General features: G+C 39.9%; 1 long non-coding RNA gene across 1 annotated transcript in view; it reads right to left on the reverse strand.

The window, feature by feature from the left end:
- Positions 1-17,425, reverse strand: part of LOC131913594 (uncharacterized) — a 59,912-nt gene that overhangs the window by 28,998 nt on the left and 13,489 nt on the right. The window contains exon 2 of the long non-coding RNA XR_009379927.1: positions 11,440-11,583. This is a non-coding gene — a long non-coding RNA (uncharacterized LOC131913594). The remainder of the gene's footprint in view (positions 1-11,439; positions 11,584-17,425) is intronic.

Below are 17,425 nucleotides of genomic sequence, written 5' to 3' on the forward strand. Positions count from 1 at the left end.
AACACAGATCACAGAGCCAGGAGGATGTGAATCTCTATCTAAAGTTCAAGTAAGGATAATATCAAAAAATTACAGGGTTATCTAGCAGTTCTACTGCCAAAAGTTGCAGATTAGTGCCTACTAAACTTGCTCTTTTTTGGTTTTGTTTTTGTTTGTTTTGTGTTATTTTTTTCTTCCAGAGCTGAAGACTAAACTCTGGGTCTTGTGTTTACTAAGCAAACACTCTACCTTGAGCTAAACCCCAGCCCCAAATCTGCTCTTCTAAAACTTGAATGCATTCAACAAATCAAGGAAGGCAGCCATGCATTTTAGAAGTGTTTATTGGATATTTATGACTGGCCACACATCTGAGGAAGCGCGCAGGGTGACACACCACTCCTGTCACTCTGTCCCTATCCTGAAGAAGCTTGCACACTTGAGTTGAGGAAGGGGTGAAGTCAAGTAAACTAAAAGAAGAAAAAAATGCAGCACAATAGGAAAGAACAAGTGTGAATCAAACACTGGTAAGCTCAGCATGTCAGGAAGCCTCTTTCTACTTAAAAACAAATTCCCATATAGTTGAAAATGTTTACAATCCACCTCTCATCAGCTATACTCCAAAGGTAGACCTGTTATCCTGGCTGCTCTGAAGAGTATCAGTCAGCATGAAAACGTCACAGCATCTCACTTAAATGGAGACGCAAGAATACGATTTCTTTCCTAGCATTGCTTCAGCTTTTGTGAAGTAAGCAAGAATGTTCCTTTCTTCCAAAAGTATTTTTCTGAATATAAGGTCTCCAAAGAGCTTACACTCCCTCTTTCTGTGGATCGCAGGCAGCCTCCTTACCTTCTTCGAGTCTCAGTTCTCCATCATAACCCCTACCTTACAGGATATGTTACTACAGACTTGTAAGCCCAGCTACTTGGGAGATGAGGAAGGAAGGTCACAAATCCATTGCCAGTCTGAGCTATATATCAAGACCCTGAGGAAAAGAAGGGAAGGGGAGGAAGGGAAGGGAAGAGAAAAAGAGAACAAGAGGGAGGGAGAAGGACAGGGACAGGGACAGAAAAGGAAATAGCAAAGAACAAAATGCCCAGGGTTGTCATTAACCAGTTGAGTGCTTACCTAGCTGTGTGAAGCCCTGTGTTTGTTCTCCAGAACAAATAAGAATAAAAGTATAAGGATAATCTGGCTGGGGAGATGGCCCAGTGGGTAAAGTGTTTTCCATACAAGCATACAGACCAGGGTTAGCACCACTGGACCCACATAGAAACCAGGCAGCATGAACAGCCACCTGTAATCCCAGCACTTAGGAGACAGAGGCAGGGCAAGATGGCTAGATAGACTAAGTCAGAATTGGTGAGCTCTAGATTCAACAACAGATACTCCCTCAATCAATAAAATCAATAAAACAAAGAGCAATTGAAGATCAAGCCTGACATTAGCTTTGGGCCTCAACATGCTCCTAAACACACATGAGCCCACACACACTGAAATATACATACACATATGCTACATACAGGTACACATGCACAAGTACTAACTAATCTTTGCCTTGAATTATTGTTGTCTGAATTAAAAAACATAAATTTAAAACAACCAATTGTCTGGAGCCCTTAGAAAGTATCTAATAAATATTCACCATGATTAAATTCTGAACAATTTAATCTGAATACCTGCAGATTATAGCCATGTGATGTGCATGGCTTCCCAAAGATTTATTGCCAATTATGTAACAGGTAATGCATTGGATTTCGTTGGACATTGAGAACATTATTTGTTGAGTGAAAACTATATTGAAGGCTGTATTACCAAAATTTAAATTATATAGTAAATGTAGCTGAATTTTAGCCAGTTGCCTTACTGATCCATACTTATTGATCTTTTTAATTCATCCACAACTATAGAATTGTTTCTATAAAGCTTAACAATATAAAAGTAGACTGCCATGGACCTAGGAAAAGAATCTATTACCACCACTGTGCTAGACCAGCATAATTCCTTACTACATTCTAAACCTTATACCACAGATAAGTGTAGACTCAACCCCTCATCAATGAAGCTTCTCTTTAGACTAAATGCAGACCATCACAGAAAGCCAAAACTAAACAGAACACAGAGATCAATGGATCACGGGGACCCAATCTGATGAATACACAGACATCACAGCTCCCACATTTATGGCTCAGGGAACACCATGAAATAGGGGACAGAAATATTATAAAAACCAGCATACCAGGAAATCTGCTGTGGAACAGTCTCTCAAAGAAATAGCTGCATAAACAAGACCTGCACAATGGCAGTATAACAGACATGTTAACACTGTAAGAGGAAAATCCCATGGGGTCACACCCCTTGACAAGGAACTATAAGCAACTGGTTACCGCTGGGAGATGGAGAGCTAGACCCTCCCAGGGATGAGGCCCCTAATCAGTTGTCCAATACAAAAAGTTGTGTATTTTTTTCATGTACACACAAACAACAAAAGCTGACTCAGCAGATTCTGTGTGTGTGTGTGTGTGTGTGTGTGTGTGTGTGTGTGTGTGTGTAAAACACTAGTAATCAGAAAGCTAGGCTATCAATTTGGTCAGGGGATCATAGGAAGGGTTAGAGGGAGGGTACCTGGAAGGGTAGAAAGGGAAGGGAAAAAGTGATGTAATTCTATTTTAATTAAAAATATATAAAATATGTATAAAATGCTTTAGAAATAATTTTTGTGAAAGAAAATAAAAGTTAGACCACGATTCTAGGATAGGATAAGATGACAACAGTACTCGTAGGTCATCATGGAGGCATGGGACGGGGAAGGCTTCTCACTGGGAGGATAGATAGCAGTGCATCTTTGCAGATTTTCTCGTTTTAATAAGGGTCAGACAAACGCTGTGGGAAGGAGCTTTCATACCAGTAAGGAACAGAATGAGACTCTTCAAGCAAAGAACTTAAATATAGTTCAGAAGAATATTGTGAAGAAAGTCACTTCTCCCACACAGCAACCTAACCTCTCTCTATGCTGCCCTACCTGTCAGAATTGACTCGAGAGCACAAGAGAAATGTGCCATGCCAGCTTCCATGTTAGGAACATTTCTCCTCAGGAATATTGGCTGTGCTTCTAGGATGTGCTCCTGGCCTCACTGTCACCTCCAAGGTGCCTCTGAGCAGTTTTTCTTGCCTGCTCCACTGTCCCTTGTTGCTGGAGAATTTCTCTCCAGCTCCCGCCACCAAGTCCCGCCAGTCCCAGAGCTCACTTATAAAATAAACACACAAACTCTTACATTATTTAAACTGCTTGGCCATTAGCTCAGGCCTATCATTGTCTAGCTCTCACTCTTATATTTAGCCCATTTCTATTAATCTTTACTTTGCCACATGGCTTGTGGCTTACCGGTACTTTACATCTTCCTTGTCCTGATGGCGGCTGGCAAAGTCTCCCTCTCAGCCTTCCACTTCCCAGAATTCTTTTCCTTGTTCCGCCTATACTTCCTGCCTAGCCAATGGCCAATCAGTGATTTATTTACTGACCAATCAGCAACACACTTGACATACAGACCATCCCACAGCACTTCCCCTTTTCTTTTCTTAAAAAGGAAGGTTTTAACTTTAACATAGTAAAATTACATATAACAAAACAATTATCAAGCAAGAATTACAGTTACAATATTAAAGAAGAGATCCTATCTATCTTATATTTGTAAGTTTAAGGTTTTATATCTAACTTATCTTTTATTATAACTAAGGAAAATTGTAAGTATCTAGTCTTTAACCACATCAAAGACCTCAGAAGGATATACTACTACCTGAGAAATGGAGAAGGATATAAGCAACTTTTAGGAGTCTTGTAGGGTAGACAGAGACAGCTGGCAGCCTGGACAGTCATTCAAAGTTCTCTTGTAAAGTTGGGGCATCTGTCTTCAGCCCACAGGCCTAGAGTCTCTTATTCACTTTTCTCTGTGTCCTGTAGAATGTCTGGCAGTTTTCTCTGCAAAGCAGGAACCTGAAGGACCATTTTGTCAAGCAAAGTTCAGTGGTCACCTTTGTATGGGTCCTGCATGTCCAGTTGATCAGGCAGTCCAGGCAAGAACAGTTTCTTGCCCAAATGGCTATTTTTGTCAAGGTGAAGATTCTCAGGTACCATTATATTCCTTCTCAGGTCTTTGATAGGATTGAAGACTAGCAGTTATAGTTACAACTTAGTAGATAGAACATATTAAGTATTAGATTCAGGTTCTTTAGGGTAGGACACCTTTTGGAATGATCTTTGTAACATGCCATTTATCTATGCTCTATACTTCTCTGGATTTTAATATGTGTTTCTTGCTTGATATTGTTTGCATTGGTTGTAGTTCCATCTTATCTAGGTCATTATCCCTCATTATTCCTGGACAATATTTGATAACCATTCCTTTGTATATAGTCTTGTATTAGGTTAGAACTTTCTTATTTATACAAAAAGGGGGAGATGTAGTGGGTAGCCATTCCAGCTTTGTTCTGGAAGTTCCAACCCCCATTGAGACTTCGGCAACTGTCACGCCTACAAGGCGGGGCCAAGGGAGGCGCCTGGGGACCCGAGATCCGGATCGGCGAACGCTCTCTTGGTTCCAGGACGCTGGATGGTGGAGGTAGACAGAGGAGAGCTCCAGAGAACACCGCTGGACTGTGATACACCTTCCCCAGACCCCGCGACCTACCTATCCCTTAATTTGTAAGTTACGCCATTAAATAAATCTCCTTTTAACTACGTGGAGTGGCCTAAATAATTTCACCAATAGTCCCTCTTTTGACTTCTGAGAATGTCCTCCCCACCTGTCTTTTCTGCAGATCTGCCCCTCACCCCACTCCCACCCCTGTAAACTTGATCTGACATCTTCTCCATGGTGTCTCTTCTGGACCTTCCATTTATTTTGCTCGGCCCTCCGACTTTGATAACACTGGATTTTTGTCTCACTTACAGATCAGACTTAACTGCACACCAGGAATAAATATAGCCAGCATCTACCTGTTCTAGACATGAAGGTCTAAGGTCAAGTCTTTGCATACATATATCCCTACTCAATATAGATGTTCAAAAATATTTTTACCATGAGTAATTCAGAGTACATAGCTTAAAGATATGGAGCATTCTATCTGTGTGCACATAGCCAGAGTGATAAAGGACACAGCCATCTGTTTGGGTTTTTTTCCTTTGTTTTTTTTTTTTTTTTTCTTTTTGGAACACTGCCTTCATTCACTTTCAGTACCACAACAGAGGCTTAAGAAAGTTATTGAACCGTGACCCAACTGCTAGACTTCCAGATGACCTACATTTTAAACTTAAGACCAGTGAACCAATTCACAAATTGGATTGGCAAAAACAGTATTAAAACATGACCCAGAAGGCAAGCCTCTTTGGAAGAAAATTTTCTTAGTGCGTTTGAGATTATTAGTCTCGTGGCCGTGTCAGGAGCTCCTCTTACCAAGGAATTAAAGAGGACATTTTCAAAGAAAGCAAGCACACTCCCCAGAGGCTGCCTGTGCACCTCTGTCTCTCTGTCCATGAGGTCTTCCCTTGAACACTGACTCATACTGCACACAGCCAGCTACCTCCAATGCCTGCTTCTCCTCCACAGACCCCTCCTTCTTTTTATCCTTTTTAAATCGCTGAACACTTTTGTAATGTATTCTACTTTGTACTCATCTATTACATCTATTTGCTATATTCTTTGCTAGTATATGAATTCAACAGAAAGTCTTTGTTTTGTTCATGATGACTGAATGCACACAACAAATCTACAATAATTCCCTACAACAGTGGGCCCTCAATAATTACCTTTGAAAATGTAAGTCAGCGATTGAAAATGTGCCCTTCAGAAGCAAGTCTGTGCTGGTGAAAAGTCTTAAATGGAACTTCTAAGGGTATAACCTAGGAGGATTAAAAAAGTTAAGCATGCCCCTCCCCAACAACTTCAGTTTACACAGACTCTCGGGTAAAGAATGGGAAAAGCAAACAATAACGACCTCTTCATGGGCTGGAGAGATGATTCAGTGTGTAAGGCACTTGCTGTACTAACATGAGAGTCTGAGTTTGCATCTCCAGAATCTACATAAAGGCAGGCATTGCAGTGCCCTGGTATGAACTTGTTCATGAAATGGCCAGGGAGGACCATGTGCTGGCTTTTCTGTATAGTTGATATGGTGTCTTTGCTGGCCATCTCAGGAGTGAGTTTATTTCAGCCACATTCATTGAAACATAAATGGAGAGAAGAACAAGTTTATCTTACTAACTCTAATGACCTTCTATAATTTCTAAGCACTCCTGGATAAGGCTGCTGCCTTAAAATTGCCACACTGAGGGGTAGACTGGAGGAAGAGAGGAAAGGCCTAGAGATCTCTTTGCTGCACATCTCTGGTTCACTCTGTTTCAGAAGTAGAGAAACAGCCTGTCGGCCATGAGCATCCAAGCATCAGTATGGCTTTCTCTTCGGACATCTCTGAGCACCTCAGCTAGTGAGAGGCAACAGAGATCCTGGATCTTCTTTGTGTCAATTTGCCCATAAGCCTCAAAACACCTTACCAGGGTCTAGTACAAGTGAGAGGAGGTAGAAAAGTGTTAAGACATAGTGTGGCCTTCGATCTTGAGTCTTCCAAAGAAAAGCACGTTTTTCAAAGCTTCTCTACCTTTTCAATGGTTTCAAAAGTCACATATCTTTGTGCACAAAAGTACACCAAGAAAAAATGCACTGCATGCCTAAGGAACCAGCAGGTAATCAAACCATTCTCTATAGTATTTGGGTGAATCTGATGTTCCTAGGGGAAAATGAGCTCCCTGGGAATAGGTTGGGATGTTCCAAGAGGCACTGAGTCCTTTGGGGTATTGTAGGAAATACTGATGTGCAGAATTTAGGAGATCTCTCATGCACATCTAAACAGGCACACTCCCACACTACAATTAAATTCAGAGCTCATTTCCCTGAATTCACAGAAGGAATATGAAAAGCAGAGGCAGGAGGTGGGTCTAAATTGGATACTGTTTCCCTCATGCCTTTTAAAGACTCTGCGCTTCCCTGGGATTTTTCCACCTTTACAAGCAGTTTTCCATAACTCTAGACTGTTTGCTTCCATATTTTTGGCCTTGAATATAGTAGAAGTTTTAAAAAAAACTGCTTGTGTCTTTTAAACCCTCCAAAGACCAAAAAACATTGTTTCTATTCCATTAGGCCCTGAAGATGATACAATCTCCACTACATTTTTGTTTCAGGCTAAAATGGCACATAGAAAAGCAGATAGAGGAAAACAGTGTGAGAAAGGGAGAAATCCAATGTGTTTGGGTATCCACATTCTCAGAGCATCCACTGGGTGTCAAGGAATGGAAACAGATCATTATATATTTAAGGAGAGAACTATGACAAACCATCTAGACATAGTCATTTTCTTTTTAAGCAAGCAAACAATGTATTAAAAATAAGCATTCTGAAGTATTTTCCTTCTGAGACATCAGCCTGAAGAAATTTTAAGTAAGCTAATCATGCATTTTCCTGCAAGAAGTTGAATTTCAGTTAGCCATAAAAGAAAATTAAAGATGTGGCTGAAAAGGAGGAATGGAGAAGATGTGGAAGTTAAGTCCCATGTTTATAGTAAATATTAAAAATCAGAGTCACCCTACCAACTATATAAAGTCGGGTTCTGGTTCCTATTCTATTAGTCATCAGCTCTCGGACATTAGGAATGATCTCCCTTCCCGGGATCTCTGTGTCCTGACTTTTTAATCAATTTGATTTTCTCTTATCTCAAAATCAACTGAAATCATGGGCAAACCATGCATAGTCCCCTAGGGCACAGTCAATCCTGAAGACTGCTCTGCAACACATACAAAATAATGAGTGCCACTCCTCTGTCAAAGTCAAGCCAAAGAAATTAATGTTCATCTTAACTCTGTGTGTATGAGAAATAATCTTATTTACTTTAGAATATTGCTCAGTTATTCTGTTTTGCTATTACTATTGTTGATGAGTTCCCATTCCTAATTCATGGTTAAATTTTATCATATGAATATTCATATGGGAGAAATATAGTATGTACAGGATCTGATCCTTTCCAAGATTTCAGGTACCTAGGAGACCCCTTAGAAAGTATCCCTCCATGAGCAAGTATGGACTACTGTATTTCTTTTTCATTATTCTTTATTTTGAAAACTCCCATAGTGTTCAAACCATGACTGTATAAAATGTCATAAGGGGAAGGAAACAGAAACATATACATTCATATTAACCAGGCATGGGACACATTCCTGTGTACGCAGAGGTTCCAAGACAGAAGCAAGAGGACCGGGAGTCAAGGATTGGATCCTCTCCACAGATAGTCTGAGGCCAGTCCGGGCACCATGAGACTGTCTCAGACGTTTCCGGTGTTTGCAGAGGGTGTGAAACAAAGGGTTCTAAGGCCCGCTCTCCATCTCTGTTGAGACTCTCTTTGTTCTAGCTTCTCAGCTAAGCCATTCTTTTTTCAAATTAGATAAAAATATAAGCAATCTAATGTTTTAAGGGTAACAGTCCATCTACTGTGCATGGTAACCACTCATTAACACCTAAAATTAAGAGCACTGAGGGTCTGACTTCAAGCAGGTCCATTTTTGAAAGGGATAGAAGTATGTGGGAAAGGCCTGTGGCATGCTCATGCCTGTGGCAGGACAGCCATTCCTCAGTAAGAAGATGGGGCTTTCAGGTTGAGTACTCTAGGAAGCCAGCCGAGGAAGTAGTCAGTGCCAAGTTTGCATTAAAAAAAATAGAGGATCACAAATTAAAATCCATTTCCTTTATGGTGCACATAAAGCCTTTGCTGAGCAGGTTGTCATATTCAACATACAGAGTCTTTTCTCTGAAGTAATGTGCAAGCTAGACTTTTTATTGCTGTGTCTCAATATCTGAGGGGGCAGAAAGTAGGGAAGATTCATCCGGACTCATGGTTTCAAAGTGTCAGTCTGTGATTGGATGGCTGTGCCATCTCTATGCCCAGATAAGGCAGAACAGAGAGAGAGTGTGGAGGATGAGGTTGCCCACCTAATGGTGACCAGAAGCAGAGAAGAGGAAGCAGCCCAGAAAAAGATACATCCTTAAAAGCTATGCCCTAGTACCCTGATTCTTTTAGCAAGGTCCTTCCTACTAAAGCTTTCAGCATGCCCCAAAATAGTGCCAAGACCCTAGCTCATGAGTTTATGGCAGATGTTCCATAGTCATACAACAAAATAAGGGAGTCTGTGGCTTTCAAAGGGGTCCAACATGCCTATAAGGAGACCAACTGTGCAATGTAGAGCAGAGTTTTCCTTCTAGGAAAAGATCATAGTCCATGGTGGTGGTGTGGGGGGAGGGGGGGTAACCTACTTTACAAAGTCAAGTTTTAGAAAAACTTTTAGAAAATTGTCAAATGCTGGATTTCTTCCAGAAATGAATCCAATTGGTTACTTAGTCACTGGGTCAACTAGTCCAATTAGGTAGTCAATCATTAATTGTTCTCATCTTTTCTTTCAATGTTTTTAAATGTCAACTCCAGTGTATAACTGAATGAGCATGATTGTCCAGTTGGCACAAACTTACCTTACCTCTCTTGGCCCTCTCTCAAGCCCTGAGACTGCAGATTTGGTGACTGTTGAAAGGCCCCCTTTGTTTTGCTTTTTAATCTATACTTGACCTTACCCATAACCTAGAATTCCAGAAAGTGGTTTCAACATTTTTCTAGGTCATGGTGATTGATAATAAAACGAAGCTATAGCAGATACCCCTTAAACTTGAATCAACAAACCAAAATGTCAAAGGTTTTCAGTTCCTAATACAAAGGTCAGGGATTTGGAGAAAATCTCTGAGCCAACACAAAGGCAAAAATTCTTCCTTCCAGAGGATTCTCTTACATTAATTCTTTGACCTAATCTAAAGCTGCTTTCATCCCATCAAAGGATGGGATCAAATACAAATTTTTCCTCTAATATATTCATTTTATAAATTCATTTTATAAACAACGTATCATCTAGAATATTCTTTGCCAGAGTAGTAAAATCAAGCAGTTCCAAACTACACCAGGCCATTCGATCTCAGAAATCTTGCTGCTAGAGCAAAAGCAGATTTTGGGTTTAGGCCGTTCCACAGGGCCTCAACTGGCTGCACTGTCAGGAGCTGCATGCTCCTGTCAGCTCTGTCTCATCTATATAAATTGTATTTCCAATAACTTGAATAGAATGACCAACACAAACCTGTTTGTGAACAAATATTGGACAAATATAGGCCTAGCTCTGCTTTACTTACAGGTTGAAATCTGTTTTGGAGCAGACAAAAGTGCTTGAGACACAGTCGGCCAGAATGCTAATCAATTAAGGTCTCTAACTCTACTCAGAAAATATTCAGCTATGAAGTTCAATTTGTTATCAAAATACTTGAAAGTATAAATCAATTCTATGCAAGAACCTCTCCTTTAAAAATATTTTATTAATTCTCTGAGGATTTTATAGAATGTATTTTGAACATATTTGCCCCTCAGCTCCTTCCCTTCCCACCCAACTTTGAGATGACTTCTTTTGTTCCAGTTTGTCTTGCCTAGTTGGTGCTGGGATTGGGGCCTTCCTGAGTAAGAGATCACATCATGAAAGAATACTGACTTTCCCTCTCTCAGCAACTATCAAGTGCTAACAGCTTCTCAGCAAGTGATAGAATAGAATTGTGTGTCTGCCTTCCTGACTCTCGATGGAGCTGTACAAGACTTTCTTAATAGTCGTACATTGGCACAACTCTCTGGGGTTTCCAAGGAGGTCACAATGGATGCACTATTGAAGATGTGTGCTGCTGTTTTCTGTGGTATAGTTTGTCCAGTAGAGTTGCATTGAGCCACTATATTGTCAACAGTATATCAACTAAAATGAGCTAAGGAATTCTCAGATAGCTAGTAAAACATGATTTGGGGATCTGTTTCCAGAGGCTATCATCATTTGAATTGTTAGAGTGAAAAGGGTCCAGCCTCATTAATGTGAGCAGTGCTCATAATTTTTAGGCCCCACAATGAATAAAAAGATGGAAGAAGGATGGATGAATTCTCTCACTCATGGAGCCAGGACAGCTATATGCGTTCGCCATCACCACTCCGGATTCTCAGGCCATTAGCCCCAATCTGAGACTTACGGCATCAATCCTTCTGATTCCTGGGACTGTGGGTTCACAATGAATTACACTACCAGAGTTGCTGGTTTTCCAAGTTCCAGATGGCATTTTGTGGGACCTCTGAGCCTCTGCAATCTAGTGAGCCATTTCTCACTTTTAAGTTTCCACGTGCAGATAGACAGACAGATAGACAGACAGACAGACAGACAGACAGATAGATAGATAGATAGATATAGACAGACAGACACACAGATAGACATATACATATCTCACATGTGTGTGAGTACCTGAGGCCAGAATAAGGTGTCAGAGCCCCTTAATCTGGGGTTACAGATGGTTGTGACTTACCCACTGGGAATCCTTAAAATTGAACTCAGGTCCTCTGGAGCAACAGCAAATGTTCCTAACACTGACCCATCTCTCCGGCACCCATATTTCTTTTCAAAGGAATTTTCCAGCTGGTGTGGTAGTGCATGCCTATAATCCTGGAACCTAAGAGGAAGAGCAGAAGGTCTTGAGTCCGAATCCATCCTGGACAACAATAAGTTCCAAGTAAGGCTGAGTTGCACAATAAGACTTTGTCTCAAAGGGAAAAAAAGAATTTTCCAATCCTCATATATATACAAAGGAGCTATAATTCTCTTTCTTATCTCAAGATGAGAAGATTTAAAATGCTGTAGTCCTATATTTCTAAATGTGAGCCAAACAGTACAGCATCTGTGAAATTTTACATTTTAGTAGCCATGCTTTTAGTAGGCACATGAAGATACAGGTGAGATCAGTTTTAGAAATGTATTTTATTTAACACAATAGATCCAATATTTTACCATTTCAATGTGACCAAAACTATTAATATGATATTTTGCAATCTTCATATTCTCTAAATCTTTGAAAGCTGGTGTGTGCTTTCCATGTCTTTCTGGCTGAATCAATTGCATTGTAGAGTACCCATTGTCACAGTGTGTTCAGTGGCTATTGAATCAGACAGGCCTGACAGAACTAGAATTTTCACCAGTGTGTAATTGTACACACACACACGTATGGACACACACAACACACACCTCATACTCTGTAGCAACATCCACAACAGGAGGCATGAGGCTCTTAACTGCACTCAGTTTAAAAAATGACATGAGATGCTGAGACAAGCTGATCCCTGGGGCTCACTAGCCAGCCAGCCCAACCTGACCAGCAGGTCTCAGGCTAGTGACAGACCCGGATTCAAAAACAGGTAGACAGTGACTGGAGTTGACCTCTGGTCTCCACATGCACACACACACACACACACACACACACACACACACACACACACACACATACACACCAGTACATATGTGAACTTTATACACAAACATATACACATATGTAAGCCCTAAAAAAGAATGGAAATGGCAATGCATATGTGTTAATATGTGCTTTTATTTCCATATGTGAGGAGGATTCAGGAAAACCAGCAAAGGTGATTCCCTAATGGTTAGTGGCACAGGAGAGAGACAGAAGGAAGAATGTGGTTTTTAGTCAGGTGACAGTATAACTTATTTTTACCTTGCATCTGGAAAATTGGCCATTTATGAATTCTTTACTAATCTTTTTATTACAGTCTGAGTTTTCTAGACTCCTTCAGTAATACTCCCCTGAGCAACTTGCATTATAAAAGTATAAAAATCACCAGGCGGTGGTGGCACATATATATATGTGTGTGTATATATATGTAAAATTACTTAAAAGCATTTTACTGTTACACTTTTTAGGTTCCATGTTCATAAGTATATACAATGTTTATGTCTTTTTAGTTTTATCTATAACAGTTCCCTGATTTAGAAAATACAAAAGTGCTCCTGATTTATATATTTTAAATTAAATACACATTAAAAACACTTTTAGAGAAATATTTCATATATCATTTTTTGTAGACAGCAAATTTTTCAACAAAAAACAAATAAAAAAGTATAATATATAAGCAACTTTTAAATTAGCTCTAGATTTTTCTTCAGTAGAACTTCCAAGAAAGCAGCTTTAAAACATATGAATTGATTTGAAGTAAGATATTTTATGTATCTTTTTCATAAGTGTTACGTTGGTGAATAGATATAAATACTCTCAATCTTAGTCCACAGGCGGTTGAGTAATAAACCAATGTTGCTGCTTTCTTAGTTGCTGTTTATTTGCTAACCCTTGGTTTTTGTTTTCTGCGGACTATGTAAATTAAATGGCACACCTTCTTCTCTGTTAACAGCCTCTTCCCCACGAGATGAAGCCAGTGCACATCTGGGACTTCAAGTCCTGGTAACACTGAGGGGAGGGGATGGGACAGCGATGGAGACCATGCTCCAGTCATTGGCCACCCAAGGCTACAGCTGAGATGATCATCATCCTTGTCTTCAGCATGATTTCACATCTGGGTATTTCTGCCATTTCTCAGAAATGACAAGAATCTTTTCCACAAATGAACAATCTGTCTCATTCCTAAGGTCTTCCTGTGCTTCGGTGGAGCCTCTACTTCAGTAGGATTTATGCATTCACATGCGCTAACTCACATTGCTGGGTATACTTAGAACAAGCACCTCTGGCTGATTTGACCTGTACCAGCTTCATTAGCACAAACTCAATGCCTATTGTGCCCTTTCATCTTCCACAGGACAAATGAAGAAACTCCAGTGCAAAGGATCTAAGTTAGTGTCACAATGCCTACTTACCAAAGAGCTGGACTCTGAAGGCCTGATTGAGTTAGTCTAAAGACAAATCCTCAGGGTGTGCTGCTCACACACACACATGAGCTCTGCTTCATAAGCTTTTAGCATACAGACACCTGAGCCAACTCCCTAGGACTTAAGAAATCCCATAAATTAATTTGCTCAGTACCAACTATTGGTCAACTCAGAAATGATCCATCAATAATGTTATATAACCAAATGTCCTTCAGCATGCTTAGAGCCCCATTAACATCTAACAGGCAGCTTCAGCCTGTGTGATTTATCTCCCCTACCATAGTATATACCACCCATAAAACAGTCCTAGTCACAAGCATTTTTCAAATCCCAAACATTTTAGAAGATATTTCATAATATAATTACAGCAGAAGAAATAACTGCATGTGTAATGGCATTTACCCGCTCTAGTAAATTCAGAAGTAATAAGATGTGTATATCCTTCTGCATTAATTTGCTTCCTCCTAATTGGCTGCTTCTAATACAACTTGCCACAGACCCACTTCTTTAAATACATTTCCCAGTGTAAGCCCCTTTGTGTGTTTCCTTGTGGCTTTCTACTTCATTGAGTTGGAATATAATTCAGAATGTTATAGTGCCTCAGGTTTATTAAAAATGGGACTTAATTTTTATATAATAAAGTCTTTTCTGACAAGCAGACTGCTTCACAGAGCTGCATGTAGTTTTATGGGCCAGGCACAATTGCTAGGAACCACACAAGATGGATTAGATTCATTAGAGGCATTATGTCTGACTTGAGATTACAGAGACTCGGCAAACATATGACTGGCTGGGAGTTGATCTACCTTACCTCCAGGCTGCATTTTCACATAATAAATGCTTTATAATGTTTTTTATTAATTGGTCTGGAAATTGTCTTATGAGTTCTAAATTGCTTTAATGGTTTTGTTATTCTTTTCAACTAAAACCACCTGCTTCCTAAACTTCAGCTATCATTTGGGATCTTGTTTAAAAGCAGACTTTTGTTTCAGTGGATGTAGGTGAAGCCTGAGACCGTGCATTACTTGCAAATTCCTAAGTGATGTCCATAAAACACACAGTGAGTCAGAAGGCTACAAAATTTCCTTCAAAAATCCATTAGAGTGCACATCTCAGTGTTCCTGTGGTACCGTATTTCACCTCTAAGTTCTTCACCCTGCTGAGGTTTGAATATGTCTCCAGAATTCATCAGTTTGGAAATTGATCCCTAACACGAAAGCATTGAGTGAGAGGCCTTTGAGGAGTGGTTAGGTTATGAGGGCTCCACTCTTACGAGTTATTGTAGAAATGGATTAGTTGTCATGAGACTAAGCTCCTGACTGAAGAATCAATCCCTCTCCCTCTTCCATTTCCTCTCCTCCTCCTTTCTTCTCTCCCTTGCCTTTTCATTCTCTTTTTCATCCTCTTTCATGCATGCTGTCGTGTTTTCCTGCCTTCTGCACAGAAAATTACAGTGGAGGGCCTTACCACACTCTGCCCCCACTGCCTCTAGATTTCTCAGAATTCAGAACCGTAGGAAACAAATCTCTGATTTTATAAATTACCCAATCTTAGGCATTCTGTCATAGAAACAATGGAGTGAATCAATACAATTATCATCTTGTACTAATTATCATCTACTTTTCTAATCATAATATTTATCTGGCATTCTATTGTGTTTTCAGTGCCTATCATAATTAATACTCAGTTATTCTCAAATGTTGATCATCAGATGAATTGTTATGTACACATGATAAAATTTTTATAAGTACACTTGAGTTCATATAAGCAGCCTCCCTGCAATGATGTAAGCATGTCACCCAAACACTGGAGTTTTTTTTTCAAAAGTATAGTAAATTTTGTCACTATAATCATGGCTTAATTTTATAGAGTGTATTATGTTATCACTCCCTGAGTCCTCACAATAATTTCATTAGGGAAGGTGTATTTTAATTCCTGTCTTAAAAAGTAAAACACAGAAATGCCTGCCTCCTTATTCAAATTTACCAGGCTATCAAATACCTTTGCTGGGATACAAACCTAGGCAGGTGGACTCCACAGTCCATGCACCTAAGTTCTCTACCCTGAGATGAACATCATGGAATCACACAGCTGTGTGTAAGCACAGACTGTGCTTTACATCTACAGAATGGCTCTTGGACCACCCGACAGAATCCTGTATCTACTTGACATTTTGGTTCAGTTCTGCTGTGGATATCGTTCTGTATAAATAAAACACTGATTGGCCAGTGGCCAGACAGGAAGTATAGGCGGGACAAGGAGAGAGGAGAATTCTGGGAGTGGAAGGCTGAGTCAGAAAGACACTGCTAGCCGCTGCCATGACAAACAGCATGTGAAGATTCCGGTAAGCCACGAGCCACGTGGCAAGGTATAGATTTATAGAAATGAGTTAATTTAAGATATAAGAACAGTTAGCAAGAAGCCTGTCACGGCCATATGGTTTGTAAGCAATATAAGTCTCTGTGTTTACTTGGTTGTGTTTGAGCGGCTGTGGAACTGATGGGTGAGAGAGATTTGTCCTGACTATGGGCCAGGCAGGAAAACTCCAGCTACACAGTTCTTAGGTTTGATCCTCTTCTGCAACAACCTCAGAGATTTTTGTCATGACACAGTGTGTAGTTTTAATGGGATACAATATGGATGGCAGATATCTAAGACTTACTCACTAGGTTAGGACACTTGGCGGGTCCATGGAGGGGTAGTGTTAAAGGGTAGATACCTATGTGAGCATGTAGATTCTGGAGGCCTTATTGAGAATTCCAGGAAAAGTGGTGTATCATGGTGGTGTTCTCAAGTTGGAGACTTTGAAAAGTTTTAAGATATAACACTAGAAAAATGTCAGTGACCTACTCCGTGTTCTCGGTTGACACTGTCTAATAGCAGTCACCTAAACTGTAAACCTAAATTGTAAATCACAATAAGAGAACACAGACCTTGTATGCATTTAAACACATCTCACGTTTTTATTTAGAGATAATATGTGTCATTGTTTATGACCAGAATAAAACCATACAACTATTTTGAGCAACAAGTCACTATGGTAACAGTTTTTCTGATTAAATTTAGAGTTGCAATGCCTCCTCCTACTGTAAGACATGGCTTTTAACAGCAGGTACTGTATATCATTTTCTATTGGGACTCATTTTATTTTATAATAGGTAAGACTTAATGTTAACTTACCTAATGCAAATTCTATATCACAATACACAATAACTTGTGCTGCATGCTTAATCATTTCATGGAAACCTTACTGGTTGGAGCTTTTCAAAGACATGTGAAAAATGAATGATATCATCAGAGGAAAAAAACAAAAAATAATAGGATTCTACAGCCAATAACCGTAGTTGTCTATACATTTCATTTACTTCTACAAAACTGTTTCTTCAGTTATAAAAGTCAATACGTGTAACAGTGTATCACAGTGGGAAGTTTTAATTTTTTAATCGTATTAATTTGTGTGCATGAGTGTGTGTGTGTGTGTGTGTGTGTGTGTGTGTGCGTGCATACTCATGTATGCTGTGGTGCACGCATGGGCACCAGAGGACAGCTTATGTGAGTAGGTTATCTCTTTCTACCAGGGAGGTCCTGGGGAGTGAACTCAGGTCTTCTCACTTGGCAGCAAGGGT

The sequence above is a fragment of the Peromyscus eremicus genome, chromosome 6 (assembly GCF_949786415.1).
Source record: "Peromyscus eremicus chromosome 6, PerEre_H2_v1, whole genome shotgun sequence".
Taxonomy (NCBI): Eukaryota; Metazoa; Chordata; class Mammalia; order Rodentia; family Cricetidae; genus Peromyscus; species Peromyscus eremicus.